At 49.2% G+C, this 21,436-nt stretch overlaps 1 protein-coding gene across 1 annotated transcript in view; it reads right to left on the bottom strand.

Moving 5' to 3' along the window:
- Window positions 1–21,436, bottom strand: part of scarf2 (scavenger receptor class F, member 2) — a 115,709-nt gene that overhangs the window by 83,793 nt on the left and 10,480 nt on the right. The gene's annotated exons all lie outside the window — the stretch shown is intronic.

Raw genomic sequence — 21,436 nt, 5'->3', positions numbered from 1 at the left:
TACAGCGACGCCACCTCCCACAGCGGCGCTACCTCCTACAGCGATGCCATCACCTACAGCATCTCTAACACCTACAGCGACACAACCAACTACAGCAATGTCACTTACAGCGACGCCATCTCCTACAGCGACGTCACCTCCTACAGTGACGCCACCTCCTGCAGCAACGCCACCTCCTACTATGACAGCCACCTACAGCGACACAACCACCTACAGCGGCGTCACCTACAGCGACACAGCCACCTACACCGATGCCACCACCTACAGCGATGTCACCTCCTACGGACACACCACCTCCAACAGCGACTCCATCTCCTACAGCGACGCCACCTCCAACACCAACGTCACCTCCAACACCGACGCCACCAGCTACAGCGACGCCACCTCCTACAGCGACGCCACCTCCTACAGCGACGCCACCACCTACAGCGACGCCACCTCCTACAGCGACGCCACCTCCTACAGCGACACCACCTCCTGAAACGAGGTTACCAACTGCACTGACACAACCACCTACAGCGATGCCACCTCTTACAATGACATCACGAACTACAGTGACGTCCCCTCCTACAACAAGTAACCAGCTACAGTGACACAACCACCTACTGTGACACCTATGGCGACGCCACCACCTGCAGCGACGCCTCCAACTACAGCGACGTCACCTACAGTGATGCCACCTCCAACAGCGTCGCCACCTCCTACTGCGACACAACCACCTACAGCGACGCCACCTCCAACAGCGTCACCACCTCCTACTAGGACACAACCGCCTACAGCGACGTCATCTACAGCAACACAACCACCTACACGACGCCACCTCCTACAGCGACACTACCTCCTACAAAGACACCACCTCCTACCGCGCTGCCATAACCTAAAGCGTCTCCAACACCTACAGTGACACAACCAACTACAGCGACGTCACCTACAGTGATGCCACCTCCAACAGCGTCGCCACCTCCTACTGCGACACAACCACCTACAGCGACGCCACCTCCAACAGCGTCACCACCTCCTACTAGGACACAACCACCTACAGCGACGTCACCTACAGCAACACAACCACCTACAGCGAAGCCACCACCTACAGCAACGCCACCTCCTACAGCGACGTCACCTACAGCGACACAACCACCTACAACGACGCCACCACCTACAGCAACGCCACCTCCTACAGCAACTTCACCTACAGCAACACAACCACCTACACCGACGCCACCTCCTACGGAAATGCCACCACCTACAGCGATGACACCACTTACAGCGACGTCACCTCCTATGCACATGCCACCTCCAACAGCGACTCCACCTGCTACAGCGACATCACCACCTACAGCGACGCCACCTCCAACACCGCCGCCACCTCCAACACCGACGCCACCTCCTACAGACACGCCACCTCCAACACCGCCGCCACCTCCAACACCGCCGCCACCTCCAACACCGACGCCACCTCCAACACTGCCGCCACCTCCAACACCGCCGCCACCTCCAACACCGACGCCACCTCCTACAGCAACGCCAGCACCTACAGTGACGCCACCTCCAACACCGACGCCACATCCAACAGTGATGTCACCACCTACAGCATATCCAATACCTACAGCGACACAACCAAGTACAATGACACCACCTCCTACAGCGCTGCCATCACCTACAGCGATGACACCACTTACAGCGACGTCACCTCCTATGCACATGCCACCTCCAACAGCGACTCCACCTGCTACAGCGACATCACCACCTACAGCGACGCCACCTCCAACACCGCCGCCACCTCCAACACCGACGCCACCTCCTACAGACACGCCACCTCCAACACCGCCGCCACCTCCAACACCGCCGCCACCTCCAACACCGACGCCACCTCCAACACTGCCGCCACCTCCAACACCGCCGCCACCTCCAACACCGACGCCACCTCCTACAGCAACGCCAGCACCTACAGTGACGCCACCTCCAACACCGACGCCACATCCAACAGTGATGTCACCACCTACAGCATATCCAATACCTACAGCGACACAACCAAGTACAATGACACCACCTCCTACAGCGCTGCCATCACCTACAGCGTCTCCAACACCTACAGCAACACAACCACCTACAGCAACGTCACCTACAGCGACACAACCACCTACAACGACGCCACCACCTACAGCAACGCCACCTCCTACAGCGACGTCACCTACAGCAACATAACCACCTACACGACGCCACCTCCTACAGCGACATCACCTCATACAGCAACGCCAACTCCTACAGCTACGCCTGCTCCTACAGAGATGACACCTCCAACAGCGACGCCACCACCTACAGCGATGCCACCACCAACAGCGAAGCCACCTCCAACAGTGATGTCACCACCTATAGCATCTCCAACACCTACAGCAACACAACCACCTACAGCGACACAACCACCTACAGCGAAGCCACCACCTACAACGACGCCACCACCTACAGCAACGCCACCTCCTACGGCGACGTCACCTACAGCAACACAACCACCTACACGACGCCACCTCCTACAGCGACATCACCTCCTACAGCGACGCCACCACCTTCAGCGATGCCACCAGCTACAGCGACGTCACCTACTGCGACACAACCAAGTACAGCGACACCACCTCCTACAGCGATGCCATCACCTACAGCGTCTCCAACACCTACAGCGATACAACCAAGTACAGCGATGCCACCTACAGCGACGCCACCTCCTACTGCAACACAACCACCTACAGCGATGTCACCTACAGCAATGCCACCTCCTACAGCGACACCACCTCCTACAGACACGCCACCACCTACAGACACGCCACCTCCTACAGACACGCCACCACCTACAGCGACGCCACCACCTACACCGACGCCACCACCAACAGCGACATCACTTCCTACAGACACGCCACCTCCTACAGACACGCCACCACCTACAGCGACGCCACCACCTACAGCGACGCCACCTCCAATAGTGACGCCACCTCCTACACCAATGCCACATCCTACAGCGACGCCACCTCCTACGGACACGCCACCGCCTACACCGACGCCAACTCCCACAGCGACGTCCCCTCCTATGGAAATGCCACCACCTACAGCAATGACACCACTTACAGCGACGTCACCTCCTATGGACATGCCACCTCCAACAGCGACTCCACCTGCTACAGTGACATCACCACCTACAGCGACGCCACCTCCAACACCGCCACCATCTCCAACACTGACGCCACCTCCAACACCGACGCCACCTCATACAGCGACATCACCTCCTACAGACACGCCACCACCTACAGCGTCTCCAACACCTACAGCGACACAACCAAGTACAGCGACACCACCTCCTACAGCGATGCCATCACCTACAGCGTCTCCAACACCTACAGTGACACAACCAAGTACAGCGACGTCACCTACAGCGATGCCACCTCCTACAGCGACATCACCTCCCACAGGCACGCCACCTCCTACAGCGATGCCACCTCTTACAGCGACGCCACCTCCTACTGCGACACAACCAGCTACAGCGACATCACCTACAGCAACACAACAACCTACACCGATGCCATTTCCTACAGCGGCATCACCTCCTACAGACACGCCACCACCTACAGCGATGCCACCTCCTACAGCGACGTCACCTACAGCGACACAACCACCTACACCGACGCCACCTCCTACAGCAACGCCACCTCCTACGGACACGGACCAACTACAGCGACACCACTGCCTACAGCGACGTCACCTCTTACGGAAACGCCACCACCTACACCGACGCCACCTCCTACAGCGACGCCACCTCCTACGGACACGCACCAACTACAGCGACACCACTGCCTACAGCGACATCACCTCCTACGGACACGCCACCTCCAACTGCGACACCACCTCCTACAGCGACGCCACCAGCTACAGCGATGCCACCACCAACACCGATGCCAACTCTTACAGTGAAGCCACCACCTACAGTGATGGCACCACCTACAGCACCACCACCATGACGCCTCCAACTACAGCAACACAACCACCTACAGCGACGCCACCTCCTGAAACGATGTTACCAACTGCACCGACACAGCCACCTACACTGACACAACCACCTACAGCAATGCCACCTTTTACAATGACATCACCAACTACAGCAAAGTCCCCTCCTACAACAACGTCACTAACTACAGTGACACAACCACCTACAATGACACAACCACCTATGGCGATGCCACCGCCTGCAGCAACGCCTCCAACTACAGCGACGCCACCTCCTACAGCGACGCCACCTCCTACTAGAACACAACCACCTACAGCGACGTCACCTACAGCGACACAACCACCTACACCGACGCCACCTCCTACAGCGACGCCACCTCCTACAGCGACGCCACCTCCAACAGCGAAGCCACCTCCTACTGCGACACAACCACCTACAGCAACGTCACCTACAGCGATACAACCACCTACACCGACGCCACCTCCTACAGTGACATCACCTCCTCACGGACACGCCACCTCCTACAGCGACGTCAACTCCTATGGACACGCCACCACCTGCAGCGACGCCACCTCCAACACCGACGCCACCTCCAACACCGACGCACCCTCCTACATCGACGCCACCACCTACTGCGACGCCACCACCTACACCGACGCCACGACCTACGTCGACGCCAGCTCCTACAGCGATGTCACCTCCTACGGACACGTCACCTCCTACGGACATGTCATCTCCAACAGCGACTCCACCTCCTACAGTGACGACCCCACCTACAGCGATGCCACCTCCTACAGCGACACCACCACCTACAGCGACGCCACCTGCTACAGCGACACCACCACCTACAGCGACGCCACCTCCTACAGACATGCCACCACCTACAGTGATGCCACCTCTTACAGCAACGCCACCTCCAACAGCGAAGCCACCTCCTACTGCGACACAACCACCTACAGCGACGTCACCTATAGCGACGCCACCACCTACAGCAACACCACCTCCTACAGCGACGCCACCTCCTACGGACACGCCACCACCTACAGCGACGCCACCGCCTACAGCGACGCCACCACCTACAGCGAAGCCACCTCCTACTGCGACACAACCACCTACAGCGACGTCACCTGCAGCGACACAACCACGTACAGCGACGCCACCTCCTACAGACACGCCACCACCTACAGTGATGCCACCTCTTACAGTGACGCCACCTCCAACAGCGAAGCCACCTCCTACTGCAACACAACCACCTACAGCAACGTCACCTACAGCGATACAACCACCTACACCGACGCCACCTCCTACAGCGACATCACCTCCTCACGGACACGCCACCTCCTACAGCGACGTCAACTCCTATGGACACGCCACCACCTGCAGCGACGCCACCTCCAACACCGACGCCACCTCCAACACCGACGCACCCTCCTACATCGACGCCACCACCTACTGCGACGCCACCACCTACACCGACGCCACGACCTACGTCGACGCCAGCTCCTACAGCGATGTCACCTCCTACGGACACGTCACCTCCTACGGACATGTCATCTCCAACAGCGACTCCACCTCCTACAGTGACGACCCCACCTACAGCGATGCCACCTCCTACAGCGACACCACCACCTACAGCGACGCCACCTGCTACAGCGACACCACCACCTACAGCGACGCCACCTCCTACAGACATGCCACCACCTAGAGTGATGCCACCTCTTACAGCAACGCCACCTCCAACAGCGAAGCCACCTCCTACTGCGACACAACCACCTACAGCAACGTCACCTACAGCGATACAACCACCTACACCGACGCCACCTCCTACAGCGACATCACCTCCTCACGGACACGCCACCTCCTACAGCGACGTCAACTCCTATGGACACGCCACCACCTGCAGCGACGCCACCTCCAACACCGACGCCACCTCCAACACCGACGCCACCTCCTACATCGACGCCACCACCTACTGCGACGCCACCACCTACACCGAGGCCACGACCTACGTCGACGCTAGCTCCTACAGCGATGTCACCTCCTACGGACACGTCACCTCCTACGGACACGTCATCTCCAACAGCGACGCCACCTCCTACAAAGACACCACCTCCTACAGCGACGCCACCTCCTACAGTGACGCCACCTCCTACAGCGACTCCACCAGCTACAGCGACGCCACCACCAAATCCGATGCCAACTCTTACAGTGAAGCCACCACCTACAGTGATGGCACCACCTACAGCACCACCACCTCCTACAGCGACGCCTCCAACTACAGCAACAGAACCACCTACAGCGACGCCACCTCCTGAAACGATGTTACCAACTGCACCGACACAACCACCTACACTGACACAACTACCTACAGCAATGCCACCTCTTACAATGACGTCACCAACTACAGTGGCGTCCCCTCCTACAACAACGGCACCAACTACAGTGACACAACCACCTATGGCGACGCCACCACCTGCAGTGACGCCTCCAACTACAATGACACACCTCCTACAGCAACGCCTCCAACTACAGCGACACCACCACCTACTGCGACGCCACCTCCTACAGCGACGCCACCTCCTACAGCGACGCCACCTGCTACAGCGACACCACCACCTACAGCGATGCTACCTCCTACAAAGACACCACCTCCTACAGCGACGCCACCTCCTACAGCGACGCCACCTCCAACAGCGAAGCCACCTCCTACAGCGACGCCACCTCCAACAGCGAAGCCACCTCCTACTGCGACACAACCACCTACAGCGACGTCACCTGCAGCGACACAACCACGTACAGCGATGCCACCTCCTACAGACACGCCACCACCTACAGCGATGCCACCTCTTACAGCGACACCACCTCCAACAGCGAAGCCACCTCCTACTGCGACACAACCACCTACAGCGACGTCACCTACAGCGACACAACCACCTACACCGATGCCACCTCCTACAGCGACATCACCTCCTCACGGACACGCCACCTCCTACAGCGACGTCAACTCCTATGGACACGCCACCACCTGCAGCGACGCCACCACCTACAGCGACGCCACCTCCAACACCGACGCCACCTCCAACACCGACGCCACCTCCAACACCGACGCCACCTCCTACATCGACGCCACCACCTACAAAGACGCCACCACCTACTGCGACGCCACCACCTACACCGACGCCACGACCTACGTCGACGCCAGCTCCTACAGCGATGTCACCTCCTACGGACACATCACCTCCTACGGACACGTCATCTCCAACAGCGACTCCACCTCCTACAGTGACGACCCCACCTACAGCGATGCCACCTCCTACAGCGACACCACCACCTACAGCGACGCCACCTGCTACAGCGACACCACAACCTACAGCGACGCCACCTGCTACAGCGACACCACCACCTACAGCGACGCCACCTCCTACAGCGACGCCACCTCCTACAGCGACGCCACCTGCTACAGCGACACCACCACCTACAGCGACGCCACCTCCTACAGCGACGCCACCTGCTACAGCGACACCACCTCCTACAGCGACGCCACCTCCTACAGCGACGCCACCTGCTACAGCGACACCACCACCTACAGCGACGCCACCTCCTACAAAGACACCACCTCCTACAGCGACGCCACCTCCTACAGTGACGCCACCTCCTACAGCGACTCCACCAGCTACAGCGACGCCACCACCAAATCCGATGCCAACTCTTACAGTGAAGCCACCACCTACAGTGATGGCACCACCTACAGCACCACCACCTCCTACAGCGACGCCTCCAACTACAGCAACAGAACCACCTACAGCGACGCCACCTCCTGAAACGATGTTATCAACTGCACTGACACAACCACCTACACTGACACAACTACCTACAGCAATGCCACCTCTTACAATGACGTCACCAACTACAGCGACGTCCCCTCCTACAACAACGGCACAACTACAGTGACAACCACCTATGGCGACGCCACCACCTGCAGTGACGCCTCCAACTACAGTGACACACCTCCTACAGCAACGCCTCCAACTACAGCGGCACCACCTCCTACAGTATCGCCAAGTCCTACAGCGACACCAGCTCCTACAGCATTGCCACCACCAACACTGACGCCACCTCCCACAGCAACATCACCTCCTACAGCGACACCACCTCCTACAGTGAAGCCACCACCTACAGCATCTCCACCACCTATAGCGACACTACCACCTACAGCAATGCCACCACCTACAGCAAACCAACCACCTACAGCGGTGCCACCTCCTACAACGACGCCACCAACTACAATGACACAACCACCAACAGCGATGTCACCTCCTACAGCGATGCCACATCCTACAGCGACACCACCTCCTATAGCAACACAATCACCTATCCTGAATCCACCACCTACAACAACGACACCTCCTACAGCGACATCGCCAACTACAGCGACTCAACCACCTACAGCGACGCCACCCCTTACCCAGTGAACGTAAAGGTGATTGTGTTCTCGCCCTGTTCCTGTACACCTGCTGTTATTGTCCTTTTATGGGAGGGGCTGTCAAAGAAACCTTGATGATTTGCTGCATTATATTCTGTATGTTTCAACACATCAGCACAGTATACCAATGCTAAAAACAATGAATGTTTAAGGTGGTTTATGTGGTGCTAATTTAACTGATTACTTTGTCCTGGATGGTGTTGAGCTTCTTGTCTGTTGTTGTAGCTACATTCATCCTTGTGGGGAGTCTTGCATCACACACCTGACTTGGGCCTTATAGCTGAGCCACTCACTGCAGGATAATCAGGCTTGGACGTACATAGTGCCACGTTTTTTCAGTTTAGAATACAACAGAGCAAAGTGTGCACTATGAATGGTGTATCAGCTGGAGGTCCAGCCAAAGCAGCTGGGAAGTTTGTGTTTTTTTCTCTGGGGTTGGGAGGTAGAGGGGCACTCTTCCCAGCTCCAAAAACCAGCATGTGTGACTACCACTCTGGGTCAACTCCCTTTCCCAAGATTACCACCCCTTGCCACCACTCCCCACCCCACCCATCCTGCCGCAGATCTACCTTCTGATTCACAGCTGGTCAGGCTGGCCAACCAATATTACGGTGGGCCAGAGCAGGCAACCTGCCTCAGGGCTTTCAGCGTCCTCCTGCAGCTTAGTGGTGAATGCAAATGGAGCCCAACTCTTGCCAGGGCTACTGGCCAGAGAGCTGGAAGATGACCATTTGAAGTCCGCATATGGTGAATATCTACCCCATTGTTTGTCATGGAGCAATACGGTCAACTCATTCTACAACGACCTTATAGCCTGTGTCCTCATTCTCAAAGCTTTTTTGAAGACGTTATTTGACGCAATGGTAACTGACTTCAGCTCGGACTCTTCCACATAACCACTACACTGAGAGAATATTTAAACAAAACTTTTGCCTTTAGCATTGCTTATGGCTTGTTAACTTTCAGCCTGCTTCCTCTCGTTCTGTGCTCGCAGGTCAAAATCATGCCCTCACTTACACCTACATTAATTATTCCTCTCAGAACTTTAAAGACCATCAGTTTTCTATTTTATAATGTAAACAAGCCCCTTCCTCCTGAGAATTTCCTCCTGACTTAGAGCCCTGAGTTAATAGCTGTAGATCACGTTTACATCTCTTGACAATTCTAGCCAGCACGTGCAGAAAAATTTATGAAAGGAACATGATTATGTGTAACACACGCACACTTTGGAGTGCCAACTGCAAGTTAAACTAACGGGAATTAGGAGAGTGGTGTTAGATTTCTGCATGTTGTATTGAGTTCTCCCCCAGCATTTTGCAGGGATCTGAATCAGTTGCCATACACACAAGAAATCATTGTCCTGCACTTGTATCAAGCTGCCTACCTATGGCAGCAGTATCCACATAGTGTGGCTGGGAGTGTGGGAGAGAGGGAGTTCATAAAGCCTTCCCTCCTCTGATTAATATCCTGTGCGCCTGCCCAGAAACTGCTGCTCGCTGTGTGTTTTTATCTGGCCTTCCTGTTGTCTAGACTGTGTTGCAGATTGTTTTACATCTTTGCCTTATTCTGGGATCCTGTTTGAGAAGTTCCACATGTTTTGTTTAGATGTTCACAGCCCTGTCACGTGAGTGGCCTCAGCCTGCTCCTATCCTCGCCGCAGGAACCCTGCCAGCCTTTTCTGGGAATTGTGCAAGGTCACTCAAGCTTTAGCCTTTTATTTTACAGTCTGCACCCACAACCAAAGCAATCCACAGATGGGCCCTTACTCCTAGGGCAGGATGTTACACCCTGCGGGCGCGCCTGACCCGATCGGGTGTAAAATTGCGCGCGGTGACGGCGGGTGAGTGTCCTGTCGTCATTGCGCACTTGCGCGATATTTCGGCTGGCGGGCACACACCAGAGTTGGCAGCACATCTGCCAACAATTAAGAGGCCTATCAAGGCCATTAATTTATTAATTATTCGCTGCCTATCGAACGTTAGTGTTGGCAGGCGGGCAAATCGGCCAGGCGGCCTTTAAATGTTTGAGGAAACCTCATCCACAAGCGGGACGAGGTTTCCGACATTAATTTTTAAAAATTAATATTAAAATATTTTGGCATAATCTTTATTATGTATCTGTGTTAGCAAGTGAGCCCTACATGGGGACATTTTTTTTCATAATTTCCAAATATTTATTTTTAATTTTAAAACTCTTCAGTTCCCCGAGGCAGCTCTCTGCCTTCAGGGAGCTTTCAGTCCGCACTCCCCCGTGCCAGCGCAGACTTCAGCGCTCGCCCTCCTCCCACCACCCACCCCCCCGCCCCTTATAACCCCCAGTAACACTGAGCCTTTCAGCGCGCGTCCAGCGGGAAATCGCAGTCGGGGGTTGATTGCGGGCAGTGGACCATTTCCCACCTGCTCCCAGGCCTGCCCACCGCGCCTACCAGAAGACCCGAAAATCCTGCCCCTACTGTTAATGATTCACATATACTACGCGTATTTGATGGTATTGTTTTAGTTTGCAATTTTCCCCTGCCCTCTACTGAAGGAGACAACTCTGCTGTACATTTCCCTGGTGGCAGCAGCCCACTATTACCTTCCCGTCTGACTCTGAGCAGTGTTATTCAACTGTGGAGAGTATCACCATTAGGCCTAATTTTTAGTCTTGATACCCACACTAATGCACTTTCCTGCAGGAGTTACTATGGATTAGAAGCACAAATCCTGGCCCATGTTCCCTACCCTAGCTCTGGGATAGTGAAGCCAATTACATGCATTCCCCAATTGCCACAACAGCCATGATCAGCTAACCTAGCAAAGGCTGGGTTTGAAACCAAGCATTTTCTTAGTCTGTGTAGCACAGTGCTATGCACAGTGCCATGCAGGACCATTAAAAGTAGCTGCTTTTATTTTCTCATTATTTTAGGTTATTTGTTTGCTCCCTGTGGCATGTTTCATTCTCCATTTGAACTACAGGGATTGTGGACCATTCCTGTATCTCCACCAACAGCCCATTAAAACAACAATGAAGGTTAGCTCATCTCTGAATTTCTCTTCCCTTCTGGGAGTATCCCAGCTCCAGTTGCCTTACACTCCTGTTAGAATGTTACATACCACATGGGTCAGCTCAACATCCCTGAGGACGTCTGTGCCAATTAACACATTTTTAAGCCACCCTGTAACCGTAAATATCTGTAAAATATTAAAATTCTTATGCACACATTTCCTATCTGCCAAAACCTCACCCCCTGTTCTCACTTCTTTGTCAAGTTTATCCATTATAAATGCCTGTATCCAGAGTTAGCTAAATAAACTTGTCACACTTCAATTACATTACCTCAGCAGTAGATCTGCATCTATCATCTCCTCATTCTGTCCACAATCCAACTAATTTAACCTGCTTCCCACGGAATGATGTCTTTGCGTACTGGGTACCCCACTCTCTGAACCCCACTTCACATTGAGCCTTCCCTTTACTTGTACAGAGGAACGTCTGACATGATATGATTTATTTTCAATGTGACAGGCAAGCATATAGAAAATAACTGACCCTCGCTTACACCTTTCAGTACAGTTCATTCAGAAACAGCCCATCACTGCAATAAAGGGCCTCAGTTCCCACGGAGATGACACTGTAAACAAACTCTAAAAGAATGTGTTTACAGTTTCCTTTCAAAATACCAAAAGTAAGGTTAACAAACCTATTTATGATATAGTGCTCCACATAGTGCACAGAACGATTCTCATTCCATCCAATTAGCAGGAGGTTTGGGCTTCAGCAAACTAGCAACACCAACAGAAAATGGAACAAGGGGAAGAATATTGAAGCACACTGAATCATGTTATATTTTTGTGAGCCTGTGCAAGGAGTTGTTTTTTTATTTGTCATTTCAGTAGCAGGATCCTGACAAACAGCAGCAGCCCAAAGAAAAAAAATCACATTCCTTTCATCTAACCAGCATTTTTTGTAGGAGATGGCTGTCCATTTAAGTAATGGGGTGCCAAAGGACATATATTCTTTGGGTTTTTATATCTTTTTGCATACAGGAAGGGAAATCCTTGGTGAACAATTCTCTCATTCAATTTTCCTCCACGTGCTCTTTTCAGGCAATCCTTTAGGTGCCAGTTATCGTGGCTCAGTTGGCAGCATTCTCCTCTCCGACTCAGAAGGTTGTGAGTTAATCGTCCCACTCCAGAGGCTTGAGCAGATAATCTAGGATGGCACTCCCAAGTGCAGTACTGGGGAAATTCTGCACTGCCAGAGGAGCTATGTTTAGATGAGACATTAATCCAAAACCCAGTTTGTCCTCTCAGGTGGGTGTAAAAGATCCCACAGCACTATTTCGAAGAAGAGCAGGGGTGTTCTACCCAGTTTTTAGTCCTCAACCAACATCAATAAAAGTCATTATCTCATTGCTGCCATGTTTCCTACATTCCAACAGTGACTACAAGTCAAAGGTTCATTGGTTGTAAAGCACTTTGGAAGATCATGAGGCCAATAAGGATACTATATAAATGCTTTCCTCCTCTTTACATCCTGGCACAATGAAAGGAAGATCTACTCTTACAAGTTTAGCATTGGAGTATAGCAACACCAGTTACACAACAGTGCTAGTCTTGTGCATGGTCAACCAGGAGACTCACTCTATTTCACTCCTGTGTCATGTTGGACCCTCACTCTCGGTCCAAGCTCCGAGGTGAAACTGCTTCATAATGACACTACAGTTAGTCTGACTGACCCTTTAGCCAGGCCACCTGAGTTTAACTTTTTATACAGGAAATACTATATATATTTTAATATACATTGATACATATATATTAATATATACCATATATAACATATTAATATTTTTTTAATCAAGAACACTGCATCAAGTTAAATTGTGACAATATGGTCAAAAGGACAGGGGTTCAAACTGGCAAAAGATTAAATTAGCATTGAAACCAGAAAGAGCGTTTTTTATACAGATGGAATAGACTTTTGGGTAAAGGAGATTAAACAAACACTGGAATCATTTAACAGTGTGCTATGATGGGATGGGAATAGCTCCAGATGAATGGGGTAGGATGAGCTGAATGCCATTCTTCATCTGCATCTGCCTTGTGATTTTCCGAATACCATTACGTAATCACTCATTCTTAACACCATCTTCAACTTTCCAAAATGATTGAAGACGTACTTTTGTGGAGAGTGGCAGAGCGTTAATGTTCCAGTTCACTCAACAAAAGTAATTTAGGCTTTTTTAAAAGAAGTTTTTTTTGGACCTGCCTGCAGCAGTCCCTTTAAGGACATAGGTCAGGTCACTCTACATCCAGCACCACTGGGTGGGAGTGGACCCAGAGTACACTCCATCCGTCGGTGTTTAAAATTTCATCAGCATCTTATTAGACATCATAGGATTCTGATCAGTGTGAGATAATGAAGCCTGTGTCTGGTGACATGTATGTGACACTAGAATGGGCAGTACATCCTGCACCCCATTTCCAACCAAGAGAAAATTATCCTATTATCTTTGATTAAATTCCCATGATATAATTCACAGACAAACATCTCCAGCAACCTAGATGACAAAAAAAATCTGTTCGCAATTGATGGTTTTAGCAGAAACAATTTAGCCAAGGGTTTCTGAGTGGCTTCTCAAACCTGATACCAGTGAGGACAATGCTATCCATTCAAGGCGATAGTTCATTTTGCAGCTGTACGTTGCAGTCAGCATGTGTTTTACTGGAATCATATTACATTAGTTTTTAAAACGGGATGCATTGTTGATTTTTTGTTCACCAGACGTTTGCTCATGAGCTGTCATTTCAATGCACAAATGTGCTCTTTTCACTGAATAGTAAATCCTACCAGAGTCAATTAGTAGCAGTTGTGAAAATTTTGTTCTGAGGAGTGATAGATTTTGACAGGAGGAGAAGGGATGCTGGTCAGTCTGTGTGACTGAGCCTGTCTGTCTCTACCTGTCAATAGGGGTCATTTTAACTTTGAACGCTGATGTAGAATGGGCAATATCAAATTGACAGGTTAATATACACCTCGCAGGATGTTCCCTGCCTTTAACCTCAAGGGAAAGGAAATCTGGATAACGGGCAGCAAATTCAATAATGCCCATTTTACAACATCGTCCAAAGTTAACATTACCCCCAGTGTATCTGTGACTACAAGTATATTTGAGCTCCTGTGCTGATGTCCACATCTGCACTCATTTGATGATGAGCTGTGCTGCTCTCCATGCTTGTCTGGTATCTGCTATCCATTCAGCAAAATATAAAACTACTTTTGTAGCCATGTAGTGGTTATAGGGGCAGGGAATGATGGGGAAAGCGGCCCCCTTGGTTTGGGTTGGCTTCAAGATGCCGCACCTGATGAAGGGGGATTAGTACTGATTTATCTTCTGTGCCAGACTTGTTAATTTACTACCTGGGCCACTACTGTTGAGTAATGTTGTTGGCTGACTAATTTGTAAAAGTAAAGGCATGGCAGGACAGCTTGACTAGGTGGAATGTACATCCTGTGGCATGTGGGAAGCCAAGGACACACCATATGTCCTAGATAAACATATCTGCAGGAAGTGTCACTGGCTACAGAAGTTTGAGCTTTGGGTTGTGGTACTTGAGCGACAGCTGGAGCCACAGTGGTGCATCCGCGAGGCAGAGAACTACGTGGATATCACATTTAGGGAAGTGGCCATACCACAGGTTAGGAGTATGCAGTCAGAGAGGGAATGGGTGACTGCCAGGAAATCCTAGAGAACTAGACAGGTAGTGCGGGAGTCCCCTGAATCGATCTTGCTTGCTAACTGGATTTCCATTTTGGACGCTGGTGAGGGCAATGGTTCCTCAGCGGAGTGCGGCAAAAGCCAAGCCTGTGTCACCATGCATGTCTCAGCTGCACAGGAGGGAAGAAAGGAGAATGGAAATGTTATGGTGATAGGGAATTCATTAGTTAAGGGAACAGGCAACTATAGATGTGACTCCAGGATGGTAAGTTGCTTCCCTGGTGCCAGTGTCAAGGATGCCACAGAGCGGCTGCAGGACATTCTTCTGGGGGAGGGCAAACAGCCAGAGATCATGATCCACATTGGTACCAACAACATAGGTGGGAAGAGGGATGAGGTGCTGAAAGCAAATTTTAGGGAGTTAGAAAAGAAATTAAATAGCAGAACCTCAAAAGCTGTAATCTCAGGATTACTCCGAGTACCACATGCTAGTGAGCATAAGAATAGGAGGATTTATCAATTGAATGCATGGATGGAGAATTAGTGTAGGAGAGAGGGCATCAGATTTTGAGGCATTGGGATTAGTTCTGGGGCAGGTGGGACCTGTACAATATGGACAGGTTGCACCCATAGCAGGACTGGGACTAACATCCTCACAGGAAGATTTGCTAGTGCTGTTGTGAAGGGTTTAAACTAGTTTGGCAGGGGAATGGGAACCTGAGAGGGAGCTCAGGTTGGAGGGAAGGAAAACTGGTAACAGAAAGTAGTAAGCAAAATGACAAGGCAGATGAAGTGAAGGCAAGTATCAAATAGGGTCAGAATGCAGAATAATCTTAAAAAGGCAAAGTTAATGGGCACACTATCTGAATCCATGCGGCATTTACAATAAAGTAGATGACTTGAAGACACAAATAGAGGTAAATGGGTATGATTTGATTGCCATTTTGGAGACATGGTTACAGAGTGACCAAGACTGGGAACTGAATACTCAAGGATATTTGTCATTTATGAAGGATAGGCAAAAAGGAAAGGGAGGTGGGTAGCACTGTTAATAAGAGATGAGCTCAGTACACCAGTGAGAGAGGATCTTAGATCGAGTGATCAAGATGTAGAATCAGTTTGGATGGAGCTAAGAAACAGCAAGGGTAAGTGCACATTGGTGGGAGTTATTTATAGGCCACCAAACTGTAGTTTTAACATTGGGCACAGAATAAATCAGGAAATTGGAGCTGAATGTAACATGGGAAATACAGTAATAATGGGCGAATTCAATTTACATGGACTGTAAACCTAATTAGCACTAATGCTGTGGAGGATGAATTCGTGGAGTGTGTGTGAGATGTGTTTCTGGAGCAGTATATTGAAGAACTAATTAGGGATCTGGCTATTTTAGAGTTAGTATTATATAATGAGAAAGGGCTAATTAATAACCTTGCTGTAAAGGAGTCTTTAAGAAATAGTGACCAAAATATGATAGAATTCTGCATTAAATTTGATGTGGTTGATAAACGTGATATGGTTCATTCTGAAACTAGGGTCTTAAATCTGAACAGTGAAACTATGAAGATACGAGGGGAAAATTGGCTATGGTGGATTGGGAAAATACAGCAAAAATGTTGATGGTAGTCAGACAATGGCTAGTATTTAAAGAAGTATTACATGGTCTGCAACAAATACAGGTTTCTCTAAGGCTCAAAAACCCAACAGGAAAGGTGAATTAACCATGGCTAACAAAATAATTTAAAGATTGTATTAGATCAAGGGAAGTGGCTTATAAGGTTGCTAGAAAAAGTGGTAATCCTGAGCATTGGGAGCAATTTAGAATCCCTCAAAGGAGGACCAAGAAATGGATAAAGAAAAGGGAAAGAGAATATAAATGCAAGCTAGCAAGAAACATAAAGGCGGACTGTAAGAGCTTCTTTATGTATGTGAAAAGGAAAAGATTAACAAGGACAAATGTGGAACAAAAACAGAAAATGCTGGAAAAACTCAGCAGGTCTAACAGCATATGTGGAGAGAGAAACAGAATTAACAATTCATGTCTGTAACACTCTTCTTCAGAGAGTAATACGGACTCGAAACATTAACTCTGTTTTTCTCTCCACAGATGCTGTTAGACCTGCTGAGGTTTTCCAGCATTTTCTGTTTTTGTGTCAGATTTCCAGCATCCGCAGTATTTTGCTTTTATCTAAAGACAAATGTGAGTCCATTACATGTGGTGACAGGAGGATTTATAACGGAGAATAGGGAAATGGTGGAGAAACTAAACAATGACTTTGTGTCTATCTTCAAGGAGGAAGATACAGAAAATCCCCAGGAAATATTAGGGAGCCAAGGGGCTTGTGAAAATGAGGAGCTAAAAGAAATTAGTATTAATAAAGAGGTAGTACTCAAAAAATTAATCGGCGTGAAGGACCTGATGAGCTACATCCCAGACAGTTGAAAGAGGTGGCTATAGAGATAGTGGATGCATTAGTAGTTTTCTTCCAAAATTCTATGGATTCTGGAAGTGTTCCTACAGAGTGGAAAGTAGCAAATATAAGAAGGGAGGGATTGAGGAAACTGAGAACTACAGACCTATTAGTTTGACATCTGTAGTAGGGAACATGTTAGAATCTATTATAAAGGATGTGATAATTAGACACTTGGAAAATAATATGATTGGGCAGAGTCAACATAAATTTATGAAAGGGAAATCATGCTTGATAAATCTGTTGGAATGTTTTGAGGATGTTACCTGTAGCATAGATAAATGACAACCAGTGGATATGGTGTTTTCTTTTCATTCATTCGATGTGGGTGTCACTGGCTCAGCCAGCTTTTATTGCCTATCCCCAATTGCCTTTGTTCAGAGGGCATTTAAGAGTCAACCACTTTGCTATGGGTCTGGAGTCACATGTAGGCCAGACCAGGTAAGTACAGCAGATTTCCTTCCCTAATGGACATTAGTAGTGAACCAGATGGGTTTTTATGACAATCAACAATGGTTTCATGGTCATCATTAGACTTATAATTCCAGATTTTTATTGGATTCAAATTCCACCATCTGCCGTGGTGGGATTCGAACCCAGGTCCCTAACGTATTACCCCTGGGTTTCCAGGTTATCAGTCTAGTGACAATACCATTATGTCACCGCCTCTCGCTTTTTGGGTTTTCAGAAGGTTTTTGATAAGGCCTCACACAGGAGGTTAGTAAACAAAATTAGAGCACTTGGGATCGGGAGTAATATATTGGAATGGATTGAGAATTGGTTAACAGACAGAAAACAGAAAGTAGGAACAAACAGGTCATTCTCAGGATGGCAGGCTGTTACTAGTGGGGTACGACAAGGATCAGTGCTGGGGCCACAACTGTTCACAATCTATATAAATGATTTGGATGTGGGGACCAAATGTAATGTTTCCAAATTTGCTGCTGACACAAAACTATGTGGGAATGTAAGTTGTGAGCAGGTTTCAAGGGGACTTGGACAAGCTAAGTGAATGGGCAAGAACATGGCAGATAGAATATAATGTCAATAAGTGTGAAGTTATCTGCTTTGAAAAAAGCTGAAAGGCAGAGTATTTCTTAAATGGTGAGATGCTGGCAAGCGTTAATGTCCATGAGTCACTAAAAGCTAGCATACAGGTGCAGCAAGCAATTAGGAGGCCAAATGGCATGTTGTCCTTTCTTGTAAGGAAATTTGAGTACAGGAGTCAAGATGTCTTGCTGCAATTGTATGGAGCCTTGGTGAGACTGCACCTGAAGTACAGTGTACAGATTTGGTCTCCTTATCTGAGGAAGGATGTATTTGCCATGGAGGGAGTGCAACAGAGGTTCACCAAACTAATCCCTGGGATGGCAGGATTGTCTTATGAGGAGAGATGGAGGAAACTGGGCCTGTATTCTCTAGAGTTTCAAAGAATGAGAGGTGATCTCATTGAAACTTACAAAATTCTTACAGGGTGTGACAGGGTAGATGTGGATAGGATGTTTCCCCTGGCTTTTGAGTTTAGAACTCAGGGACACAGTCTCAGAATAAGGGGCAGGCCATTTAAGATTGAGTTGAGGAGGAATTTCTTCACTCAGAGGGTGTTGAATCTTTGAAATTTTCTACCTCAGAGGGTTGTGGAAGCTCAGTCATTGAGTGTGTTCAAGACAGAAATCGATAGATTTCTGAATACTAATGACATCATGGGATATGGGGATAGTGCAGGAAAGTGGCGTTGAGGTAGATGATCAGCCATGATCTAATTGAATAGTGGAGCAGGCTTAATGGACTGAGTGGCCTACTCCTGCTCCTATGTTCCTACCTTCCTTTGTTCCTAATTAACCAAGCTTATTGTTGGACCAATCGACTCCAGATGGTCCTGTAAAACAGAACCTGAGCTAGACATGCAGTGCAAAGCTTACCTGTGAGCTCAGTTTTATCCTATGTGACTACAGTAAAGGTAAACTTTTCCTCCCTATTGTTCTCAACTTGTCTGCAGCCTTTCACATGGTTGACTAAACCATCCTCCTCCAATGCTTCTCCACTGTTGTCCAGCTGAGTGGTACTGCTCTCACCTGGTTCTATTCTTATATATCAAATCATAGCCAGAAAATCACTTGCAATAGCTTCTCTTCCTGCTTCTGCACCATTACCCCTGTCCCCCAAGGATCTATACTTGGCCCTGCCTATTTCTCATCTACGTGCTGCCCCCTCGATGACATCATCCAAAAGCACAGCGTTAGTATTCACATGTGCACTGATGACACCCAGCTCTACGCTTATGGGAGAACTGGTGGGGTAGTGGTAATGTCACTGAGCTAGTAATCCAGAAGCCCAGGCTAATGCCCTAGGGACACAGGTTCAAATCGCACCAAGGCAGCTGATGGAATTTAAATTCAATTAATAAAATCTGGAATATAAAGTTTGTCTTAGTAATGGTGACCAGGAAAGCATCATTGATTATCATGAAAATGCAGCTGGTTCACTAATGCCCTTTAGGGAAGGAAATCTGCCATTCTTGCCTGGTCTGGCCTATGTGTGTGACTCCAGATCCACAGCAATGTGGTTGACTCTTAATTGCCCTCTGAAATGGCCTAGCAGATCACTCAGTTCAAGGGTGATTTGGGATGGTCAACAACAGTGATGCTACATTCCACGAAAAAATAAATAAAAATAACCTCTGCACTGTTGGTAATTTATCACACTGCTTATCTGACATCCAGTACCGGATGAGCAGAAATTTACTTCAATTAAATGCCTGAAGCCATTTTCCCTGCTGTAAACCCTGTTCCCTCCCTTTTGACTCCTTCCCTCTCCCTGGCAACAGTCTGAGACTAAGCCTGTTTGTTAGTAACTTTGGTGTCACATTTGACCCTGAGATGAGCTTCAGCCCTCATATTTGTGGCCATCACTCAGTTTTCTTCTGTAATATCATGCTACTTCACCCTCATCTCAGCTCAGCTGCTGCTGAAGCCCTCATTTATATTAACAGTACCTGCAGATTTGACTATTCCAAAACACCCCTGGCTGGTCCCCACATTCTACCCTCCACAAACCTGAGGTCATCTAAACCTCTGCTGCCCGTGTGATAACTCACACCAAGTCCCATTCCCTTATCACCACAGTGTTTGCTAACCTGCATTGGCTCCTGGTCAAGCAACATCTTGATTTTAAAATTCTTAACCTCCTTTTTAAATCACTCCATGGCCTCGCCTCTCCCCATCTCTGTAATTCCTCCCGGCCCGCCAACCCTCCAAGATATCTGTGCTCCTCTAGTTCTGGCCTCTTGTACATCCTGAATTTTAATCACTCCACCATTCTTGGCCATGCCTTCAGTTGCCTAGGCCCGAGGATCCGGAATTCCCTTCCTACATCTCTCCGCCTCGCTTTCCTCCTTTAAGACACAACTTAAAACTACCTCTTTGAGAAAGCTTTTGATCGTCTGCCTTAATAACACCTCATGTGGCTCGCTGTCATAATTTACTTTATAATACTCCTGTGAAGCACCATGGAGATTTTTTATCATATTAAAGGTGCTATATAAATATAATTTGTACAACATCACCCAAGCACATATTTGGCAAACCTTAAGCTGTGTCTCACGACAGCCTGAGCCTAATTTCTCTCTGCTTTAGTAACTGAGGTGTGGCCTTATGGGGAGAGTACATGCACCCCATAAGAGGCCAGTAAAAACTTCTTATGTCAGTTCTCTCGTGTGAGACTCTTAACCATAATAATTAGCTTCAAGGTACCCAAATGACCAAAGCAACAGAATCAATGGGTAATTCTGT

This window comes from Cetorhinus maximus, chromosome 12, assembly GCF_964194155.1.
Source record: "Cetorhinus maximus chromosome 12, sCetMax3.hap1.1, whole genome shotgun sequence".
NCBI lineage: Eukaryota > Metazoa > Chordata > Chondrichthyes > Lamniformes > Cetorhinidae > Cetorhinus > Cetorhinus maximus.
This window is presented reverse-complemented; position numbering and strand designations above follow the sequence as displayed.